The 22821-nt window shown below is 36.2% G+C and overlaps 1 long non-coding RNA gene across 1 annotated transcript; it reads left to right on the top strand.

Moving 5' to 3' along the window:
* The first annotated feature begins 1042 nt into the window (after nucleotides 1-1042).
* Nucleotides 1043-19827, top strand: LOC117006332. The gene is made up of 3 exons (XR_004419981.1): nucleotides 1043-1146; nucleotides 4508-4559; nucleotides 19339-19827. It is a non-coding gene; the product is annotated as an uncharacterized LOC117006332 (long non-coding RNA).
* The last annotated feature ends 2994 nt before the right edge of the window (nucleotides 19828-22821 follow it).

Here is a 22821-nt window from a genome sequence, read left to right on the forward strand (position 1 = left end):
AAGCAAAGAGTTTGTCCTAATTTCTGTCTTAGATATATATTCTGAATTGCTAAAGGTAAAAAATTCAAATATACTTTCTCATTGTGTTTTTTTGTTTGTTGCTTCTTTTTTGTTTTTTGTTTTTTGTTTGTTTGTTTGTTTGTTTGTTTGGGGTTTTTTGGGGGGTGTTGTTGTTTTGTGTTTGTTTTGGGGATTTTTTGAAAGACAAAATTTTTGGTGTAGATAAAACACTGAATTAATCTAATAGTTCCATAGAAAATTGTAATATTAGTAAATGAAGCTGACAAAACCACACAGTCCAGATTTTAGATTTTATCAGTAAACAAAGCAATGCAGGAATTAGGCTATCCTGTAAAATCTTTGATAGCCCACAATTTTACCAATTTTCAGATAATGAATGGAGGAGGCACATACTGGGCATGCCAGCCACACGCCAGGAACTTACTGCCATCTCCCCCCACCCCAATTATGGCAACAGTTCTCCTCAAACATTATGAGCTTCTACCATCCTGATATTTAGAAATAACCTAAAAGGAAACCAAAGGGTTAAGAAACCTCTATTTGCCTTGATTAAGCCATCATTATTATCCTGGGCATTCTGATTAGAATTACAACTTCACTCTTTTTATTATTTTTATTTTCAATTTACACCCATTCTAATTTATTTTTTTTTTGTCTTCTGCATTCTCTTGTTTCTTTTTATTTAAATCCTTCTTTCTGTTTGAAAACAGCCTGACTTTGCCAGCCAAGACAGATTTTTGGCAGTACTGCTCTGAGCCTGTGACCAGAAAAGAAGTTGAAAGCAGTACCTTGAATGCTTTGACATTGACACATTTTTGCCAGATCTTGAAGCAGATGATAAAACCACATGCTATGTCTTTTTCTTTTCTTCAGATTTGTTGTTTTTTTTTTTTTTTTCTGCAGCAATCATGCAGGTAAGAATCCAGACTCCAAGCTGTTTATTCTTCCCCTCCTCCCCCCATTTTTTTTCATCCACACTTCTCTTTTGTTTCTTTGTTTGTTTTAGGAAATAGAACTGAATTCCAAGAACAACAGCTCAAGCTCTTCACAACAAATTTCCCCTTTTTCCCCAAGAAGGGATAGTAATTACAGACACTCATACCATCTATGAGACTGTCAAGCAGGGTAAGAATCTTTTTAGGAATGTGTATCAGTGAATGGGAAAAACGAATAGAGTGAAATCTCTGCTTAATTCTTTACATCACAGTGTAAACCCCTTTAACCAGTTTTTTGTTGCACTCCTTATAAGTTGTTTAAAAATTGCCATGTTCATTGTGCCGCATGGGGTGAAGCTGGCTAAATTCTCTGTATGTCAGAGTTCTTGCTTAGTATTGCATTAGATGACATTATCATATAAAGAACCCTGTGTTTTTCAGACTACTTAGTCCATGAGATTGCATACGTTACATTTCTATTTTGAATTCTATGATTTTGTTTTGAGTTTTTAATTTCTGAGTGAAATTCAGCTGAAGTGAACATCTGAATACTGAAATAGCAGAGATCTCATTTGCATCCCTTTAGAAAAAAAATAGTTTTGGGTTTTTTATATACTAATGTCTACAAGGAGAATAGAAAATCCCTGAAAAATACTAAATTAAATAATTTTTACATATTAATTTAAAACTAACTAGATATTAATTCAACACATGTCCCCAAATTAAACAACCAAAAAAACCCCAAAAACCTGAAAGGCTGGACTTCCACACAGAATCCACATTAATATCTGGAAGCATTCAGAGTGAGGACCAGGTTCAGTCTGCTGTAAAAGACAAGACCTCAGTGGATCTGACTGTTATGCTTTGCAAACACATCCTAGTAAGCTGAGAGGCCACCATAAAGAAATAAAATAAAAAATAATCTTATGTCAGAAAATATTTTCAATACATATTCCTTTTTCCTAGGCATACATCAAATAATGATTGTCATAAAAAGAATGCCTTGAAATATGTTTTTAGATATTGAACTGAAGCATAGTATAAATATTAATTTGAAATAGTATCTATCTTTAGATATGAAAAAGTAACTAAAAGAGATTTTCAAAAATGAAATAAGATTATTATTGAAATTCAGAGGTGGGTGAAGAAAAATATAAAGATGACTGGTAGAGAGCTTTTTTCTAAACAGATTTCTGGTACAAATTTTAGCATCCTAAATGATATTAAAATCAATACTTTTCGGGCATCAGTTGGATTTAGAACAAAAAAAAAAAAAGAAAAGAAAAAGTGCTAATTGTAATTCTTTGCTCCTGCATTTTGGGTGAAGATCAAGGAACTTGTCACTACAGGAAATTATTAGCCAAAATAGCATTTTAAAATAAACTGAATAAGCTATTTCCAGTTCATACCTGGGTACTGTGCTTGAGCAAACTGTCTGGCATGGACTAAAACTTTCTCAGGGGATTTTTTTTCTAATGTTTTACCTGTATGATGATTACTTCCCACTGCTGGTACATGTGGTCAAGCCTTGTCTAATCTATCAGTAGGAGTCTACCCATACTGACAAAAAAACTAAGCAGTTAGTAAAATGCCCAAACAAAAAAGAAATCTTATATTTATATATCTTCAAAATGCAGATAAGTAATTATTTTAATCAGATATTGAATCAGGTATTTTAATTTAATCAGGTATGAAAAAGAAGACTTGAGGGCACAGGCAACCATCTCATCACCACCTGAAGAGTGCAATTGCTGAACAAGGCTCTCTTCTGATGGGAAACTCGATTTTTATAAAAGACTGTGTCAGATAAGGATGTGGGCACAGATAACAGCTAGCACCATCAATGTGTATTATCCCTTTTGTCTTTGTCCATAAAAATGTCACTAGGATTATGCAGAGAATCTAAGCTGGATGAATGGATTTGTCCTGATCTGCAGACATTTTTGTGTTAATAGTCCCATGATACTGCCAGCCAATCAACAACATTTAACTTATCTCATGGAAGATGGGCAAACATTTACTGTATATGACTTTTTCTTGCCTATATGACAATTTTAACTCTGGGATTAAGCAAATATAACATTCTGCACCACCACCACCACCACCACCACCACCACCACCACCACCAACAAAAAAAACCCCCCAAAAAAAACCCTGACATGTTTTTAAAGCATTGGCCATAAGGGTGACTTAAAATGCTGAAGGAATTATATAATTAAATAATTTTAATTTCTCAGAAGCTTAGAATTGGAAAAAAAGTAAACGTCTTGGATGTAAAATGACGTGAATGGTATATAAATTTTTAGCCTGACTTTAATAGCTAATAATAGGACTTAAAGTAGGGTTTTGGAAAATTTTTAATAGGGTTTTCATGCATAGTTTAACTTCTTTTTTAACAGAAGATGAATAAATTCACATATTTTTTGCAATTTTCTTTTATAGTGTTCTGTAAAAGGATTACTTTTATAGATATACATGCTTATAATTGCCCATGTAATCCTCACTCCATTCCTAATTTTCAAATAAAGATTCCAATCTGTTGTTCTGGGGACATTTATTGTGCTGCCAGTGGAATTTTCTGGTGACAATAAGAAGAATTATTAGGAAACTCACTGAAAAAGATGTTTTTTCTAGAAGATTTTTTCACGGTATCTTATATTTGCTTCCAGTCTCTGATACCTAATATTGAAAATTGTTGAATAAACTAGATAATGTGTTTACTGTCAGGTTTTTAATACATTTAAACTGTCAGTGACTTGTCTTTTATGAACTCAAATGGGAATATTATTACTCTATTTGTGATTAGCATAAGAGTAGTGCTTTTTTTTCTTATAACTTCCTGCTCCAACAATATACATATGTGTTAAAACACAAATCTGATTCTATTATTTTGGTATATAAAAGAAAAAAATAAAGGTAGGGCTGTCATATAATCAAGGCCATATAAGACACACAGAAAGTAGAGGAAAAAAATTCTTTCCCAAGAGCCAGAGTATTGTAGGCAAAGAAAGTTCTCAGTTGGACCAAACAGGGTAAGTTCCACGTCTCTACAAATGTCAGCTGTGGACACAGAACAGATTATTTCATCGTGATGGAGTGTAACTTAGCTACAGCTTGACAAGAATTCTTTCAAAGTTTGGACTGAGAGTTTGCATTCTAAAACAGAAAAAAAGAATCCCAAATACTTCTCACATTTCACTTTTAAAAGCAAAGGAAACTAAACACTCAAAGAGAAACACTTGGAACTTATAACAGAGCAAAGTCAGAATCAAAGCAAACAGCAGTCTTGCATCTTTTACACTTCAGGTATTTCCTGGGGACAAGCATTTGCTGAGATGTAGAAGCTGTGGTTAGATTTCAGAAATGCTCCTTAGATGTATAGGTGAGAGGCCAATCCTTGGTACAAATTTAAATATCATCAAAGAACTTTAGAATCCAGCAGTTCACTCCAGCACAAGGGAAGGAATAAAGGGGAAAATTTATCCTTGGCTCCTTTTTACCATTTATGCTTTTTTTGCTTATATTGGCTAAGTTTTGTAAAATCGTTTTAGGAACCAAACATCTTGGAAGGAATCGAGAGATGAATGAGGCAGGATCAAAAGGGTAAGTCCTTTGGAAGTTCTTGGAGTAAAGAAATATGTGGATGGAGATTTAATTTTTTTTATCTTTCCCAAATCTTTCCTAAACTTTAAAGAAAGTATAAAAGGGAAAACATACTCTCCAAGTGAATATATGGATAGACTGTAGCCATACAGAACACATCTGTCTCTTGCTCACATGTCATTTCGAAGTTACCACTGCTATTCATCCTACCAACTACTTTTTGTCTCCTCTATAGTGCTCCTTGAATACTCATTCTCAAATTAGCAATATATCTCACACAAGCTTGCTGAGAACTCAGGGAATAAAATTCAGCATGAAGCAAAAGCCTTTTATGACTTTCTCCCCAGATCACTGAGGGTATTCTCTGTCAGGCTTGCATCAGATAATTGTGACAAAAATGATCACTTCCATAAGACACAATGAAGAAAAAATGCCATAGCTCTTCTTCACCTTTAGCGAGTTTTACAACCAAACTTTACATTGCAATTGCTATCCCAAGCTGACTCAAGTAACTGCATTTTCCACTTGCACCACAGACAGTACAAAGAAGAAAGTTATCCCTGCTGAAGGTGTCATGGAGGTTCTCTTGTTTGGGGCAGCTCATACCACGGCCATTCCAGCTTGAGAGAATTTCCTAGGCTAAAGTAGATTTCTCTCAAGGCTGTGGACATCCCACGGACACACTGGGGGTAAAGTCAGTTTGATACACAAGGCTACCAAAGGTCAGTTCATATATAATACAAAGATCAGTTCTTAGAGAATATATAAGAGATTATAAAATTATGTCAAATTCACACATCCAGCAGATCTACATAGAATAAATCTATCACAAGAGCTTTAGATCAGAAAATTTCAGAGAATGGATGTAGGAAAGCTCCCTGGAAACATTTTGTCATCTATAATTCTAAATTGGCAATAAGCAGCATGTGTTAGAGGGAATGTTTTAGTTTCCATGTTTAATTGAATAAAAGTGAATATAGTAATTTAGCACCTGTGGAGGAATATCATACACAATTTGAATTATTTTGTATGGTTGTGCATGGTGCTTACCTGAGTTAACCCCTGAATGCTGGTGCAAAGGCAGGAACAAAACAGCCACTCAAACCATAGCATGATAAGGCAAGGATTTATGATATGTGATTGAAAGATGTGTTCCTATAGAAGTTAACAATAAATTCATATTGGTTTCTAACAGGCTAAATATTAACAAAGCTATAAGAAAAATCCAAGCAGTTCCTACGACTCTTTCAAATGGAATATTTGTAATTGGTTTTGAGACATTCAGATACAATACTTTACACTTCAGAGGAAGGCTAGATTCACAGAATTTCCTTCTGAAGTATCTGAAATTAGATTGACTTTTATTTGCTTTTGGCTTCTATAATTAAAATTCTTTTCATGTCTCTGGCATAAATCCTGACCTTATACATAGAGGGAAATCTTTTCTATAGAATCTTGGTCTCCAGTCTGAATTTTTACTGGAAAATTGCACTCTAACTTATGCTGGTCAGCTATTAATGACTATAGGGAATTTTTATTCATCTAAGACTATTTCTATTCTAAATTTAAATGTGTTGGTTTGACTCATCCTAAAATGGAAAGATAAAATATTCAGAACTGGATTTAGCTCCCAAAGCTGTTCACAAAACAAGTGTCAAGAGATAAATGTCACATCGAGGATTTTGACTTTTGCCCACCTCCTGTTCCTCAAACATTTGGTCAGAAGAAATAGAATTTAGATTTTCATAATACTTCAGGGACTTCTTAGGCTTATGGAAAGGGCAAAATATTTTAAGCCACTTAGAAATGTGTTGACTCTGAAATCAGATTGTATCAAGAGAAGTATCTGATATAAAAATTCATGCTCTCAAAAAGCTGTCTAAACACTTCCATTTCAATTTCTTTCTTTATATATGTGGAATTCTCCTAATTATGATTTTTGAACTTTTATATTGAATGATAGTTTTGGAAAGCCTTGTCTTGGAATTTGCTCTCCAGCAGCTTGCAAATTTGATGTATAACAGAGAAGGACAAACACATTTCACTCTCTACAGAGTAACATCCAAGCCACTTCTCCAGGTTTTGTTATATCCTAACAGAACAGTACAAGTAACTGAACCTATATTGTTTAGACTTTTTATTTTATTCTTTTTTTTTAACCTCTCACTATTGCAATGTAGTTTGGGATGCAAAATTATATCTTTAATTTGTTTTTTTTTTCTCAAGGATCCTTGAATTCAGCCTCCTCTCAATGCAGAATGCCTCTTTCTGGGGAAGAACAAATTTGTTATACAACAGAATCTGCACTTCTCTTTTTAGGCTACCTCAATGTCATAAAAGTTTACTGACAATGAACTGAAACCACCCAAATTCTTAGAAGATACCTAATGCTCGATCTTCAGCTGTCTTTCTTAACTGAGTTTATCCTCTGGCATTCTGATCCCAGATGTATTTTTACATAAACAATACATACAGCTGTCCTGTGGCCGGAAAGGGAAGAAGGGAAAGCTATTTAAGCTTATGATAACAATTAGAAATTTCCTTTCTCAACCTCAGTAAATCCCACACAGAAACACATGTGATTATTTTGTCCAGGAAGTACTAAAGCAGGCAAATGGTTAACCAGTGGGATGTACCCAGGAGGAGATCACTGTGTTCCTTCTCTTGCTTCCTCAAGCCTCTGCTAGTGTTCCTGAATGTAAATTGCAGTCTGGAAGACAGAACACATGGCTTGCCTTAGTGAGAGCTTGTACTGTATTAATATTTTGAACATTCTGAAATATGACTAATTATGTGTATGAACAGTATCAATAATCTTACTATTTTCCATTCTTCTTCCATTTGTGTTTTTTAAATACAGCTGTAAATTACACAAAATAATTTTTTACTTATTTTTTCTTTTTGCTCTTCATGGGGAAATGCTTCAGAAAGCTGTGATAATTAAGCCTTAAAAGTATGTAAAAGGTAGTCGAGTATGAGATTCATATTTGGGATTCAAAATACCATAAGTAATACGCATTTCTATATCATCTAATGTATGGTTAATGACCCATCAAAAAGCTCTTCTACCAAGTTTAAGTAGCATGCTCTGTCTCTAAAAAAAAAAAAAAGAAAAAAAAATCTATTTCATGGCAGGTGCTTGCAAAAGCAACTGTGATTTTTTGTATCCTTTTCCTTCAATTTATATCACAACATAAACAAATGTGTTTATAGAATTTTGCAATAATACTAATTATTTCCCTCAGCAAAATATAACCTATCAGATGAGGGTATGGGTGGGCCCGACATAGCAACACTGGGTACCACAACCTCAGCTGAACCTTGGGGACTTCTTTCTCTTCAGTGTAACTAGTAATTTAAATTTTAAAATGTTATCTATGCAACATTTCATGCCTGCATTTCCTTTTAAGCATATGAATTCAGAGACGATGCATCCAATATAGCAACAAAAAACAAAGAAAGGATTAGAAACACGAATTTCAGTAAAGCAGTGATACAATCTAGTGCATAAAACACTCAGAGTATCCTGCCTTATTTTCTTCCACTTTTTTTATGGGTAGGATTATGTCACATTGTGGTTTGTTTTTTCCTTTTCTCAAAAAGTGCCTTTAATTTCCTACAACTGTAATAAAAACACGTATCAGCTTACCTCTCAGATATTCTGAGTACGCACATTAAGTACCTATTTGTATAAAGTTTCACTGTTTTACATTTGCTTGTCGAGAGGTAATTTGATTTACAACTGTATCAGTGCATCTGTTTCTTGATTAGCAAAAGTCATTGTATCGTTCTTTTAATTTTCTTATCAACAAACATCAGAATATTACTTGTGCTATTATAAGCTTCATCAAATGCTCACTTTGTGATGAAGGACAAAAATTGCTTCGAGGAAACAAGAGATGATCTCACGTGACTGTGACCTCTAACATTAAGCACCTGTCATGAACTGATGGGGAAGTAAAAGGGAAAAAAAATATTTTTATCAACTGCAGTCTTACTTCTTGGTTGCTTTTAACTGATTTTCACCATTTATGAATACATCCACTGAAGTTATCCTGAAGTCATTGAATTTGAGGTGTAAGCGGTTAGGAAATGTTTGAGCTGTCTTTTGTGTTTGCAGGTGTTCCTGGAGCCTCAATAATAATCGTGGTGAAAGCCTCATAATCAAAGCATCATTAGCAATAAATGTGGGCACATTTTCTTCAGCACTACTGCCAATCTTTCTTTTCATACCACTTTCACACTTAGAAGGACAGATAGCTGACAACCAGCTTTGGAAGTGATCTGCTAATTTAGAGAAAAGAAAACTACAACACAAACTGCAAATGGGTGATGTAACCTGGCCTCCTTACCAGAAGATGAAGGATACATTCAAGGGGATTCTTATGAATATATATTTTATGGGATCTATTTGCTTTTTTTTCCCCCTATGTAGTGCTTGACATTTGTATCTTGTTTCTAGAAAGCAATAGTGTGCCCTAATTCTAGCTACTCTAAGTACTCCAATCTTAATCCAGTTTACTTTATATTTTGGATTTGTGCCGATGATTGATAATAATTAAAGTTGCCTGCCAAAAAAGGTGCTGAAAGCAACTTTTGAGCTGGATAAAAGAGGTTTAATTAGAAAATAAGCACCAAGCTCATGTTTCCATCTCAGAGGTTGTGTGTGAGCACACAAACAGTGGGACAACTTCTGACACAAAAAGCTGGTCATGGGGTGGGGGTGGAGAATTCAGCTGCACTGTTTTCAGCTTGGTTAATAGAGGAGAAAATTCTAAACACTATTCTTCTTTTCTGTAGCTGACAGTTATCACAAGATATTCTAAACCAGATACAGTGCACCTGAAATGGTTTTAGCTTTGTCCTAAAGATAAGAAAATAGCTGCTAAAAAATCATGGCTCTTCTGGCTGTCTGAGTAAAGGGCAATTGTGGAGTTCAATGCTCTAGTATTTCTGGAAGGTGCCACTGCATAAGGACATTTTTTTTCTCCTGAGTGCTAATGCACTGTGCAATATGAAATGTAAATTCTGCAAAAAAACCTCAAACCCTACAGTGTTCATCTTTTACCATTGTTTATACATAATACTGAAAACAATTACACAGATAGCAAGAGTTTCCAAGTTCTCTGAAAATCCAAACAGTAGAACAGTTAAGATAGTGCCAGATTTCAAGGGACAATTAACAAGGACTTTATAGACAAATATACTTTGTCTAAAGGAGATTAAATATATTTCTCCTTTTCAGGGTCAACAAAATGGCAGCTTCCAGCGTGGTGAAGTTTAGTAAGCTACTATTCTAACACCATATGCTCTATAAAATTGTAAACCCCTTTTCTTTGTTCCATATCATTCCATATGATAGTAGTTTGTTTCTTCAGTACTAGGTTCTCTGGCTCTTCACAGAGGATTTATTTCAGGTTTAGTAGTAATCTGTCCTGGGTTGTACCATTTGTTGTAGCTCCATCTCTCAGCCTTGATACCATGTTGACTCTTGCTAAGACAAATGTAGTACTCACTAAATTTCTGGTTTGGGATTTTTTTTTTTTTATGCCTGGATAACCTTCAGCTAATTTCAGCTTCTGTTTCGCTATTACCTTCTTGAGTTCACCTTTCCAATCTTCTTCAGTATCTTGTACAAACAACAAACTCTATTTTGTGGTTGTAATCCTTCCTGGATGCACAGGTTTAAAGCTGAGCCTGTTAGTCTTGACAAGACAACATTAATTGGAAATACAGTGTAGACCTCCAAGTCTTCCACATAAAAGCAAAAAACCACAACAACAAACAATTAGAAAGTCAATATTTTCCTTATCTATTACCACAAACATCTCCAGTTCCAATTACATGGAAAATGTACTGACTCTGGATATTGCTGAAAGATAAATGTGTGGTAAGTTTTTTAAAGCCTTTTGCTCTGCCTGTTATTTTCTTTTAGGTTTTTAGGAAAAAAATATAGAAGAAAACAACTGTGTGCAGGGTTCAAATATGCAGTGCTTGTCCACTGCACAGAACAAAAATAGTGGCTTTATTTGACAGCGCCTCTAGTGTGTCCAGGACCAAGCAAAAGAACAGATTCTGTTCCTTGAAATAACCTGGCTTACACTGAGACATTTTTCCAGTTCAAAATATTTTAAAAATTGATTTATTTGTGATTGACTTGTACTTCCTGTTTCACTGAAACTGGAAGTTTCCTGAGTCTCAAAATGTGATTCCTTGGTGCTGCTTGGGAGCTCCATGTCCATGAGAAGGGTTTGCTGCTGCTCAAGGCACTAACTGCCCACGGTTCTAGCAGATTGTGAAATCCAATTAATTACACTCTGAAATTCATATTGCAGCAGCACTTAGATAATAATCCTATTTCTGGATTCCATAGTTTCTCAGGGCCTACAAGACTAATGTGTCTCCTATCTCTGGTTTGCTCCGCAGATGGAAATACTTTACATTTACAGCTCTCTCTCAAAAAAAAAAAAGAGAGATATATAAATGTAAACTAATTTTTTAGGCTATTACATTAAAAAAAAAAATTAGAATTATAGTTAAATTCTACCAGACTTAAAGCTACGTATGACAATACCTAAACATTAAGTGCGGGCAGTTCAGGGAACCTCTTACTGTAATGAGACCCCCGGCTTTCCCTGCTTCAATTGTGTCAGGGTTTCAGAGAGGAATGGAAAGTTCCTTTATTTTGCTGACACTCAGACCTTATCTGTTATTGATTTTTCTCTATTGCTGATAACACAAATGCTACTCCTGCTTCATCTGCTTCTTTGTTTCCAAGGGACCCTGCAAATCACATGGGTGATGTGTTCCAACAGAGATTAGATCACTTGCTTGCTCATTTGTTCTCACTTTTGGCTTCTGAGTTATTTTTGCAACTTACACATTCAGCAGCTAATCTGCTTACCTCAGACAGATACTCTCCAATGTCACAGCCCTGTAAGCTAATGGTAATTTCATCCCCTTTTCCATTTGTCTTCCATTACCATGACAAAAAACTCTAAAAAACAACAAAAAACCCAAAACAACAACAAAAACCAAAACCAAACAAAACAAAACAAACCCCACAACCAACCAACCAAAAAATCAAAAAAATCAACCTAGCTTTTATCTGATATACTCTTTCAGTAACCAAACCCCATAATGTTAACATATATAAAAAGCAAGTAAAAAAATCAGTATTATTTTCTATTCATTTTTAGTTCTCTTACATTACCATCCTCTCAGCACTCTTCAAATTCAGTTTAATGTAATAATACCACAGTGGGATCCAAATTTCAAATCATTTAGCTTTGTTGCTATCTTTGTTTGATACACCCATTGCAGTTTTTGTCAAAAGTATATCTGCATCTGAAGTTTGCACAAAAAATCAGAAGCCATGCAGGTGGCTGGCATTTCAAAGCTGCCAGACATTAACTTTGATACCACTGAGCTTTCTAGGAAGAACTAGCCAAGCTGTCCCCTGCAGAATGGACAATCACCTGTTTTAAATGAAAGCATGTGGGTGACACAAAAAAACGGACTCTGGAAATAGCATCTTCAATTTAATTCCCCTTGGAGTATGTTGGAGACTTCAGTTTCTCTCAGTGGTGGTGAGGATGCCATAAGAATGATGCCACCTTGCTCTAGATGGGGCTCAACCTCCTCTTCCTATCCATGCTGACAAAGGGCTTTCAGCTGTGACAAAGAATCAAAGGAGCTAAAATGAAATCATAGCTTAAGAAGTCCACTGTGAAAAGAGACTTTTCTATTTAATGTTTAAGCTTCTAATTCCAATTACTTTTTACCACAATGGGATTGTAAATCTGGCCTTGTGCTTTTTTTATGGGAACATCTACCTCTACTGCTATTTGCAGTTCCCTCTTTTATTTCTGCATTTTGACTGGAACGCTCAGCTCATCCAATCCACTTGCACAGACCAAACAAATGAAACTGAATTTAGCTTATGGCTTTGCCATGTCTAAAAAGTTTATTAGAAGTCACATGAGTAAATATCAAGTGTTGATAGACAAAGAATGAGAGTAGCCCCACATTGCACATCTCTGTGACATAACAGGAGTCATAGTGCAGTGACTAATTCCTTCATAAACACAAGGCTTGCAAAACCTGACTTAGAGTCTCTGCTGCCAGTCCATTTGAAGGAAAAAAAAAAAAAAAAAAAAAAAAGGCAGTGTGTCTAATTATTCATATCTGAGGTTTCCTGAAAGAAAGATTAGTCTTGAGCAGAACTGCGGCAGGCAACCTCTCTAATAAGATGCTGTATTATTCACATATACAATTACTCAGTGAAATTAGGGCAAAAATATTTTTTATACATCTTCTATTATTATGATCTAAACCAGTCCAATTTTTGCTGTAAGACAGGCTTGCTGATGGCTTCAGAGAAGGAATGTATAAGCTATTTGAAAAAAGTGTCTTGTTTTTCAGTTACACTTCTTTTAACTCTGCAAGCTACCTTGGAAGATCAAATTAATGTGTTTCTGCATACTTTTTATCCTTGTTATGGTCACAGTTAGCCAGACATCAGAGAAGAAATTTGCATTTCCAGTACCCTAAGTTTATATTGCTTTAAGTCAGAGTAATTCCAGAGATTTTAGAAGAATGAGCCTTGATTCATAGCAATATAACCCAGAAAAGACTCACTCATAGGGTGAAAAGGTTCTAGACATACAACAATTTCAGAAGAAGGCTGTTTGGACATACATAGACTAAAATTTAATTAACCCCTGCAATCTGCATTGCTATTATAAATCCTATTTGACCTACACTTTTCTGTATGATCTTGTTGAGCCTGAATGCACAGAGTTAAATCAAAGGCTTTTAAAAGGAAACACTAGGAGATAAAATACTGACAAGAGATAATGTACTTTTGTATGGATCACTTGGGATCCTTGGGACACAAAGGGAAGCTTTTAAGAGGAAAATACAACAGGCTTTGCTCTCACTAGGATATTGGACTTTATTCTTTCCAAACAGATCTTGACTCAAAGGGTGTACTAAGCATTTAGAGATGCCAGTTTAAGTAGGAAGAAATTAGGGCAGTTGACTCGATATGAAAAAGGTACAAATGACTTATGAAAAGCAGTGTGCATCTCCAATGTCAGAGAGGGAGAGAACTATATTGAATGACATCTACTAAAGCTTGCAAAAAGTTAAGAAGTTAATATTGGCATTTCCCTGGGGATTTTTTTGTTTTGTTTTGGTTTGGTTTGGGGTTTTTTTTTTTAGAATAAAGGGGAAAAAGTCTCATTGAGTTGTTTTGTTCATTTTTGGCGTTTGTGGGTAGGAAAACTGTAAGTCTGACATTGGTGAATTTAATGATTGGTTCATGTTCCTGATGCTGTATAATATTACAGAATACTACAGGCAGTATTAATTTCTGTATGAAAAACTTTCAATATTTGAAATCACTTCCAAATTGTTTGCCAAACTTAGTGAAAAATCTTCCATTATTTTTCCCCATCAAGCGCAGCTAAATCTGGATTGTTTAACATATCTAATCCTGTAGTGTATGTTATGTAATTTCCAGGAGAACCGAGTCTTAGATATTTGCTAGAATTTCTCTTTTGTGTGTAGTTTGTTATACTTATCATTCTGTTCTGTCAATATTGAATTTCCTGGCTTTAGAACACTTCCTAAATTTCTGATGTTTTCATTATTTTATGATTTGAAGTTGACACTTAATTTCTTTGATTGGCATCTAATGGTGTCAATATTTCATTTTTAGTCACATTGAAGCTCTGTTAATGTTTTATATTCTCTTTGAAAATATACAGTTCTTAATTTCTTTTATTTTATAATATTTCTTAAATATAAGATTTTATTTTATTCAGTTTGAAAAATGATTTGTTGATCATTTGTTGACTATTTGTTTTTTGTGATTGTTTGAACCACAATGACAAAGTACTATTTATGTTTTCAAAAATTAGCGTATGTAAGCAGTCAACTTTTTATTGGGTAGTTACCTCAGAAATCAAGTTAACTGATGATGAATTTCAAGTTGGTATAACAGGGTTTTTTTTCAAATTAGATCATTTTATGATTAAGGGCTTGAAGACTCTAGTCTGACTTCAGTATTTGTTGCTGTGCTAGATGCTGTTCAGATGACACTAAAAGAATGGCTAAACATTGCAGGGCTCTCTTTGTAGTCCATTCTGAAACACAGGAGTGGGATAAAAACTTTTAGAGAGGGGTTAGGATGTCATGAAGTTATCAGTGATATAGTAGACATTAAATTACTGCACATTGCAGGTTGAAACCAGGATCAAATTAAATTAAGACTAAAAGCAGTCTAAACACTTGTCTCTTGCCTCTGACTATGCTTCCCTGACAAGCTCAGCAAAGATAAAGTGGAACATCAAGCTCAGACACCCAATGGATGTGCTCAAGGCAGTCAGATGAAGCTGCCCCCTTCAGCAGAAGCCTCTTTCACTCCTCTCCAGCCCACTACACACCACTCCACTCACTATTGCAACAACAGTAACTTAGAAACCAAATTACTTTGCCACAAAAACTTATCCCTTTCAGAGGGATAGATGCAGCACTCAATGCAGCTCTCAAAGGTTAATGCAGGCACGTACTCTACTTTTTTTTCTAGGCAGCTTTCTTTTGGCTGTATGAAAATGCAAGATTAAGGTCAGATCCTTTACTGACCATAGAGCAAGGTGTGTTTTGCAGCTGATCTCTGCAGCAAGCTAATAGACCTGGGAACAGCTATTTTCCCCAAACATTTTAGTAAAAACATTTTCAGTTTCTCAAAACTGCAAACCTATACAATATAATTGTCTCAGTCATGCTATTATTTTTTTTCTTTTCAAAATAATCAAGAATACAGTAGTTTCACGAATACAAGCCGCACGGATTATAAGCCGCACCCCCGGTGCCTCGACAATGTTGCTGTCTTTGTCAATAGATAAGCCGCACCCCGAATATTAGCCGCACTTTCGTTCGTCGCGAGAATCCGTGCGCAGCTTTCACAAACTGGCCAATTAGTAACAGGATCGCGGCATAGCAGGCTTTACTGGCTCGGGGCGGGGCCAGGTAGGCTTGGCCCGCTCATGGTTGCCGACGGGGCCGGCTGGGTGGTGCTGCAGCCACCGCCGGGCTCACTGGCCCCCCTCTCCCGTCAGCACCGCCCCGCCGCTGCGTTTACGTACTCGCCCTGCCGGCGGGCCAGCCACTGCCGCCGCTGGCAGGCATGCCGGCCGCGTCGCCGCTGCGTTCACGTACTCGCCCTGCCGGCGGGCCAGCCACTGCCGCCGCTGGCAGGCATGCCGGCCGCGTCGCCGCTGCGTTGTTTACGTAGTCGCCCTGACGGCGGGCCAGGCACTGCCGCCGCTGGCAGGCACGCCGGCCGCGTCGCCGCTGCGTTGTTTACGTAGTCGCCCTGCCGGCGGGCCAGGCACTGCCGCCGCTGGCAGGCACGCCGGCCGCGTCGCCGCTGCGTTGTTGACGTAGTCGCCCTGCCGGTGGGCCAGGCACTGCCGCCGCTGGCAGGCACGCCGGCCGCGTCGCCGCTGCGCTGTTTACGTAGTCGCCCTGCCGGCGGGCCAGGCACTGCCGCCGCTGCCAGGCTCGCCAGCCGCCCCCTCCCATCTGCACCGCCGCCGCGTTTCTTCGCCCTGGCCGGCACTGCATGCCCACGCACCGCCGGGCTCCCCCACGCTGCTGGCCCCGATTCTGCTGGGCTTCCCCCGCTGCCAGGCAGCCCCACCCGCCGGCCTTCCTGCTTCTGCCATGCCCCCCTGCACTGCTAGCCCCAGTTCTCCCGGGCTCCCCCGCCATGCTGGCTCAGGCTCTGCCGCCCTCCCTGCCCCGCCCTGCTGGCTCAGGCTCAGCCGCCCGCCCCCCACACTGCAGGCTCCGCCTCTACCAGGCTTTCCCACCTCTGCCGGGGCTGGCCGGGCTCCAGCTTGGCTTGGGGCTGCCGCGGGCTCTCACTTCCGTGTTGGCAGCTTTTAGAATTTTGTTAATAGATTAGCCGCCCCGGAATATTAGCCGCACTTCCGGGTTTCCACCAAAATTTTGGTCAAATTGGTGCGGCTTGTATTCGTGAAATTACTGTAATCAAGTCCTGATACTGTATCTAAGCATCATTTTGGTGGGTAAAATGCTAATATTATTATGGGTTTTTTATAGTTGCATGAATCTTTGACTTCCAACTCAATCATTAGGATTGTCTTTTTTTTAAAAGGTATGAGTGACACTACTTGAAAAGAGAAAGATTATTGGTTTTTGATTTTTTATTAAGCTATTGTATTAATATCTGCAAAATGTATTTTAAAAGTGGTTGAAAAAAACTTTTAAATAGCTTGCTATTTTTTGCCAAAGTAGATCACATTTTTTCAAATTTCTCTAGACTCAGAAAAATATATTTAGAATTAAAGTGAGAATAAAGAGAAGTCTTTATAAACCAGTTTCTAATATTAGAATAAGTTAGAATAGAAAATATTAGTATCTCACCACTTTCTCACTACTTTCCTTTCCTATCAACCAAATAATTTTAGCAATTACAGCTGAATTTTTTCAATCCACTATGGAATTAGTCTTTTCATGGAATTTCTACTTCTCTTTTTTCCCCCCTACCTTACCTTCTTTTCCTTAAAACTGTTCTCTCACAACCTTTTTGAAAATTATTTTCTCCTGGATTTTTTGCATTGTTTTACATCACTCTAGTTTTTGTATGTGTATATACATATGTATACACACAAGAACACAATATATGGAATTATAGGATGACCATTTCTCCTGGTTTCTTTGCAGTATTTTACTGGAGTTACATTACAAGGAGCCAGAGGGTAGGACTATGAGCTTGTCCTCATCCAAAGAAAATATGCATTCTGACTACCAGTAAATTACTCTGAATCTGAATGTCACCTGTCTTTTTCTGGAGAGTGTACTGTTTCCTGCTGCTTCAAAAAATTGCATTTTCAAGCTCCTGGTTATGAGGTTAACTAAGTAAAGTTTTTATTCTACTGTCCTTTTGCAGCTTTTTATATGCAATTGTGTCTAATGCACTCAAAGAGACTTTATTAGCATGACAAGATATACAGAAGTATTGCTGAAACATAAAAGGGAAGAACTGCTCAGGAATCTCTTACAGGGAAGCAGCATCTCCCCACATAGTGTCTGAGGCTTTATCTTACAAGTCTGCCTACCATGAGTAACTACTACTGCACCTGTGGCAAGCTTTGGAAAATGTGTGTATTAGATGTGCAGTCTATAAGGAGGTTGGCTTAGAAGGATGATGCATCCAGTTCTAAAACAAACATTATGAAACTTTATGTCATATGACATGTCATATGTAGAATTTCTGAGGCAAAACACAATATAGATTGAACAGGAGCAGTTAAAGTGGAAAATCATTGATAAAATAAGACCAAAAATACTCTGGATGGAAGTTTTGAAATAACATAAAACTGCTATCCATTTTTAGGTAACTATTATATCAATTTGCACAAGTATTTTTATGCCCTTCTAGATATATTTAAACATTGGTATCTAGACAATCATAGAGGGATATATGGTAAATTTGGAAATTTTTATGTCAAGTATAATGCACAACGGTTTTTTTTAACTCTTTCTTTCTTTCTTTCTTTCTTTTGGTAATCGATTTTCCCTCTGGTTTTGATGACCCTTCAATTTTTGGAAATGTAACTACTATAGACACAGTTTGCAATTCTTATGCAGGTTCTCCAACTCAGTTACAGATTTCATCAGTAAATACACGAGCAAAATTGGGTCTTCCACTTCTCTTGACTGAAAATAAAACATGACTACATCATGTTTTGTAAATAATAGACAGAGTATTGATGGTGCAATATCTGTTAATATATACAAAATATAGTAATTTAAGTTTAAATATTTTTCTTATATATTTTCAGTTAATGATCTCTCCATATGCTTAAGTCAAAAAGTAAAATAGGGCACTTTATATTTTCATTCAGTCTACCACTTCAGTTTTTCATGTTTCATTCCCTTAAAGGGGGAAAAACCCCACTCCATCTAACATTTACACTTGAACTTTTTGGATCTGCTGCTTGCTTTTTTTGTTGTGCATTTCAGTTAGGTGGAATGTGACAGCTCTGTAACATAGTACTGAAATATTACAGCAGTAATTCTGCACCATTATGCCTAATGTTACAGCAATATCCTGCAGATTTGCACCCTGAATATGGGAGGAATTCAGGTTTATTTACTTTAATGACTAGGTAATGAGTCTGGGCCACACAGATCAAAGTGAAGAGAGAGGATGTTATGAACCAAAACTAATAAAAGGCTCCAGTTTGAGAAGAGGGATGTATTCACTTCAGTGTGGTGAGAGAGGGGGAAAGTGTTGTAAAAAGAAAAAAAAATCACACTTCCCACAAATGTTTAAAATAATGTGGATCAAGCACTGCTGCTTTGACTGTCCCCTGTTTGGCAGCCCTTTGGGCTTTGCTAGAAGATACTCCCCTTCTTTATTAAAGTAGTTAGAACCTGTGCTGTTCAAACCAGTTTTATGGAGCTGGATCATTGTTTGGAGACTTAGATAAGCCCAAATTATGTCTCTGCATGCTGGCATACTCTTCATTCCTAAATGAAGAACCTCCTACTGGAGCAGCTGTATAGTGATAAAACAGGCATATTGAGGGCCCCAGAGACTGATTACCTTCTATTAATGCACAAGAAATGCAATATTAAATGAACTATAAGAGGTGTTCTTTGGGTAGCATGCAAAAGAGCCCAAGAACAGAATATTTCATACTAAAAGGCTATTTTTCCTCCCATTTTTTTCACTTAGGTATTGTCTTACCTATTGCTGCATGGGACCACATCTCAACTTGCAACTATTTGATGTTCCTTGCAATGAAGTCAAATATCACTGAATCAGATGACGCTGGAGAAGTAAAGGGAGAGTAAAATTTCTGTAATTTACTCTCATCATTTTGTCTTGATATTCTCAGTGAAAGTGGAAAGGAAGAAAATGAATATTAAACCTTGTTCTCATTTGACAGCTGAATTTTCAGTTTGCATGGTTGAAGGTATTTTATATTTAGGATAGCATACTGCTAAGAACTTGCAAGGGATAAACAACTCCAGAAGTGAACAAAAGCACAGCTTGCATTACAGTCCCTATAATATTCCATGCAGCCTATACATTCAGTAGTAGACTGAATATTAAAGTAATCATTTTTATTTGTGTTCCAAACTTATTGGAAGCTGGGGGAAAGTTACAATGAAGTGTATATGAGTGTTTTTCCATCCATACTTTTTCATGGTAGATTTTACATGGAAAGTTCCCAGCTCAAATTCAGAAGACTATCCCTCTTTCCTCTTTCTAAACTTTTTTTATTTATATGTGTGTGTGTGTGTGCATTATATAATCCAAGGAATAAAGAACAACTAAGTGGCATGCTAAGATGCAATTATCCAAGAATCATTAAATTCAAATATAATGAGAAATAAACAAAATAATTTGTGACTTTTAAAACATTTGTATATACAAAGCAATCTATAGGAATAATATGAAAGGCATGTAGATGGACAAAGTTATGAAAAATATTCTTCTTGCATGCATATGATCTGTTTTTATAATTCCTAAAATTCATATGAAATAAGTTGAATGTAATAACATGTAAAGAAGATTGATATTACACTTTCTCGATAATTTTGGAGGTCTTTTCTAACATCAATTATCCTATGTGTTCTGTGTCTGCTTGGCAGAAAGCTATAAGTAGGTTGCTCAGTAACAATTTCCTCTTCTTCTTTACCATTGTTCACCATATTTTTGTTGATCTGAATGTTTTTCAGATTTTAAAGTAAGTTAAGTTAAATAGGAACACCTTTCTCTCCCCCTGAATTCTTATTTTGTCCTCATTTATAGTTCCAAGAAGCTTTAGGTAAATTAATGATAAATATATCAAAGGATAAAATAAATCTTAACAGAAATTCCAAAAAATTACAGGCCACTAATATTTTATATGACATATTTGCAAATTAAAATTATATTTTAGTCCCAATTCTCAATATGAAAGTTGTAGTAAGAACTGGAAATGGCATAAAATCTATTCTGCATGTTACTGATTGTCATGGAAGTAGAAAATTGTGAAAACTTAATTTTTTTCCTCTCTCAAGGTAGCAATTTCACAGCCATTTCTGGATGAAATTAAATAAAGGGGATGCTTGGCTTTTATTTGCAGCACTGATTTGCAACCATGTCTTTTTCCCAAGCAGTTTTAGGGTAGGCACATATATTATTTACAGAAAATCCACAAGGAACATTTTTATGGTACCAGAATAGAAAGAATACCGTAACAATAAAGATCAAAGATTGATGCAATTGTGAGTACAAGTAATAGCTGCCTTGTGTGTCTGTTATCTCCTCCAGGGAATTCTTTAAAATGGCTTTCATTTTATAAAATGTGTTTGTTTCAGTGCAGCCATATACGAGTAGGGAACTGTACTTTTGTTTCTGGAGGAAGGTGGGGGGTAGGGGGCAGAGGTTGCCTTCTCTTTTTTTTGACCCCAAGAAAGAAAAGAAACTAATATAAAATTGGCATGGCTGGTTTCCTGAACTTTGAGACTGCTCTGAACTTTAAAGAAATCAAAAATCACACAGAAGCTATTGTTCTGTGTATGTGGTTTAAATGTATTTTGCCTGTCTAACCTTTTTTCAAGCAAGCAGATGCTGTGGCTCTGATGCTGTTTGCAGAGTTTAAAAATTTTTCTGTAGAACAGTCAGGAAATGCACCAGTGTAATGCATTATCTGCTGGCCAATGTTGTTCAGCCCCTTTGTTCTGGAGACATCAGATCCAGGATGAAACCAAAGCAATTTACATCAAATGAGCATCCTGCCCAAAGACACATGATGACAAAATGTTTGGCATATATGTATACTAATAGAATAGAATAGAATAGAATAGAATAGAATAGAATAGAATAGAATATGCAGTATATATATATATATATATATATATATATATATATATATATATATAAAATTCAGTATATCTTTCTATATATGGAATAATACAATATATATAATTTAAAAATGAAAACATGAAACCCAAAAAAATGCTGGAACACTCTTTTGTTTTCCAGAGCATGACTTGACCTGCCTTACATTTTGCTACGGTTTAATGCCCAGGAAGAAATTATTTATATCTTATTTGTCAGCAGAGGTACAAATGTGGCAAAAAAGGAGATAAAAATTTAAATTAATTCCAAAACAAAAGAAAACAAACAAAAAAAAAAATCTGGGACAATAACATATTTCCCCCCTTTTTTCTACGCTGTTGCAAGCTTTTATTTCAGTACAACCAAAATCAACCAAAACTAAAAACATATACTTTTTCCAAACTCAACATTCTCAACATAATAATTAAAAAAAAAATTAAAAAATGCTGGTGTATGTTGCATTATGTTTGCAGATGCAAAAATATGTTGGTTTAGAGTGGCAGGAGTGAGAGCAGAAGTGATGACCTGAATGATGCTCAGATGAGTCTGGGAAATAAGATGGTTTATGGTGACGCTGATTTTTCAGGTTGACGGTGATAGAGAAAGACACATTCATAATGACAAGAAAAAAGGAAAATAAGTTCTGATACTGCTATGGTAGGTACTGACATTTAGCTACTGACAAATCTAGAAGGAATAACACTACATGGACATCCAGGTTTCTCTGAGCTGCCAAGTAATGCTTGATGCTTTGTACCCCTAGTCTGACACTGCTGCAAGGTTTCCAAGAAGCCGCTATAAATATTTCACATTTGCACTGTTCATTACTTTCATTACTTCAGCTCATATTTCTGTGAGATAAAAGAGGTGATAGTGCATGATGCTGTTCTACCTCTGATTTATATTGCCAATAGATCTTGCATTTTTTGTTTGTTTGAATTTCATCACCGTATACAAAGAAACAAAGGCTTACAAGCAAACCCCTTACTTTATTTTGCTCAGCTAAAATGCATTCCTGCTGTGTAGTCATTTTCCTGAGCTTCAGTCTTTCACATCAGTGTTGAAATATATTTGCCCTTTGTCAAAAATAGTCTTAACAACTTAACCATAATTTTTTTTATTACTGAATTGCATCAAGCAGTAAACAGCACATTAATTAAAATCTTCAGGCCCTATTTAATGTAGGGTATTACAAATGACAAGGAGGCCAAAGAGATAAATCAAAAAGGGTCAGAGGCAGGAAGTTCACTCTCAGAAAGATGACTTCACATATTACAGGGGGGAAGAATCACAATATAGACTTTTAATTGAGAAGGGCCTATTAGG

Source organism: Catharus ustulatus, chromosome 1 (assembly GCF_009819885.2).
Source record: "Catharus ustulatus isolate bCatUst1 chromosome 1, bCatUst1.pri.v2, whole genome shotgun sequence".
Classification (NCBI taxonomy): Eukaryota; Metazoa; Chordata; class Aves; order Passeriformes; family Turdidae; genus Catharus; species Catharus ustulatus.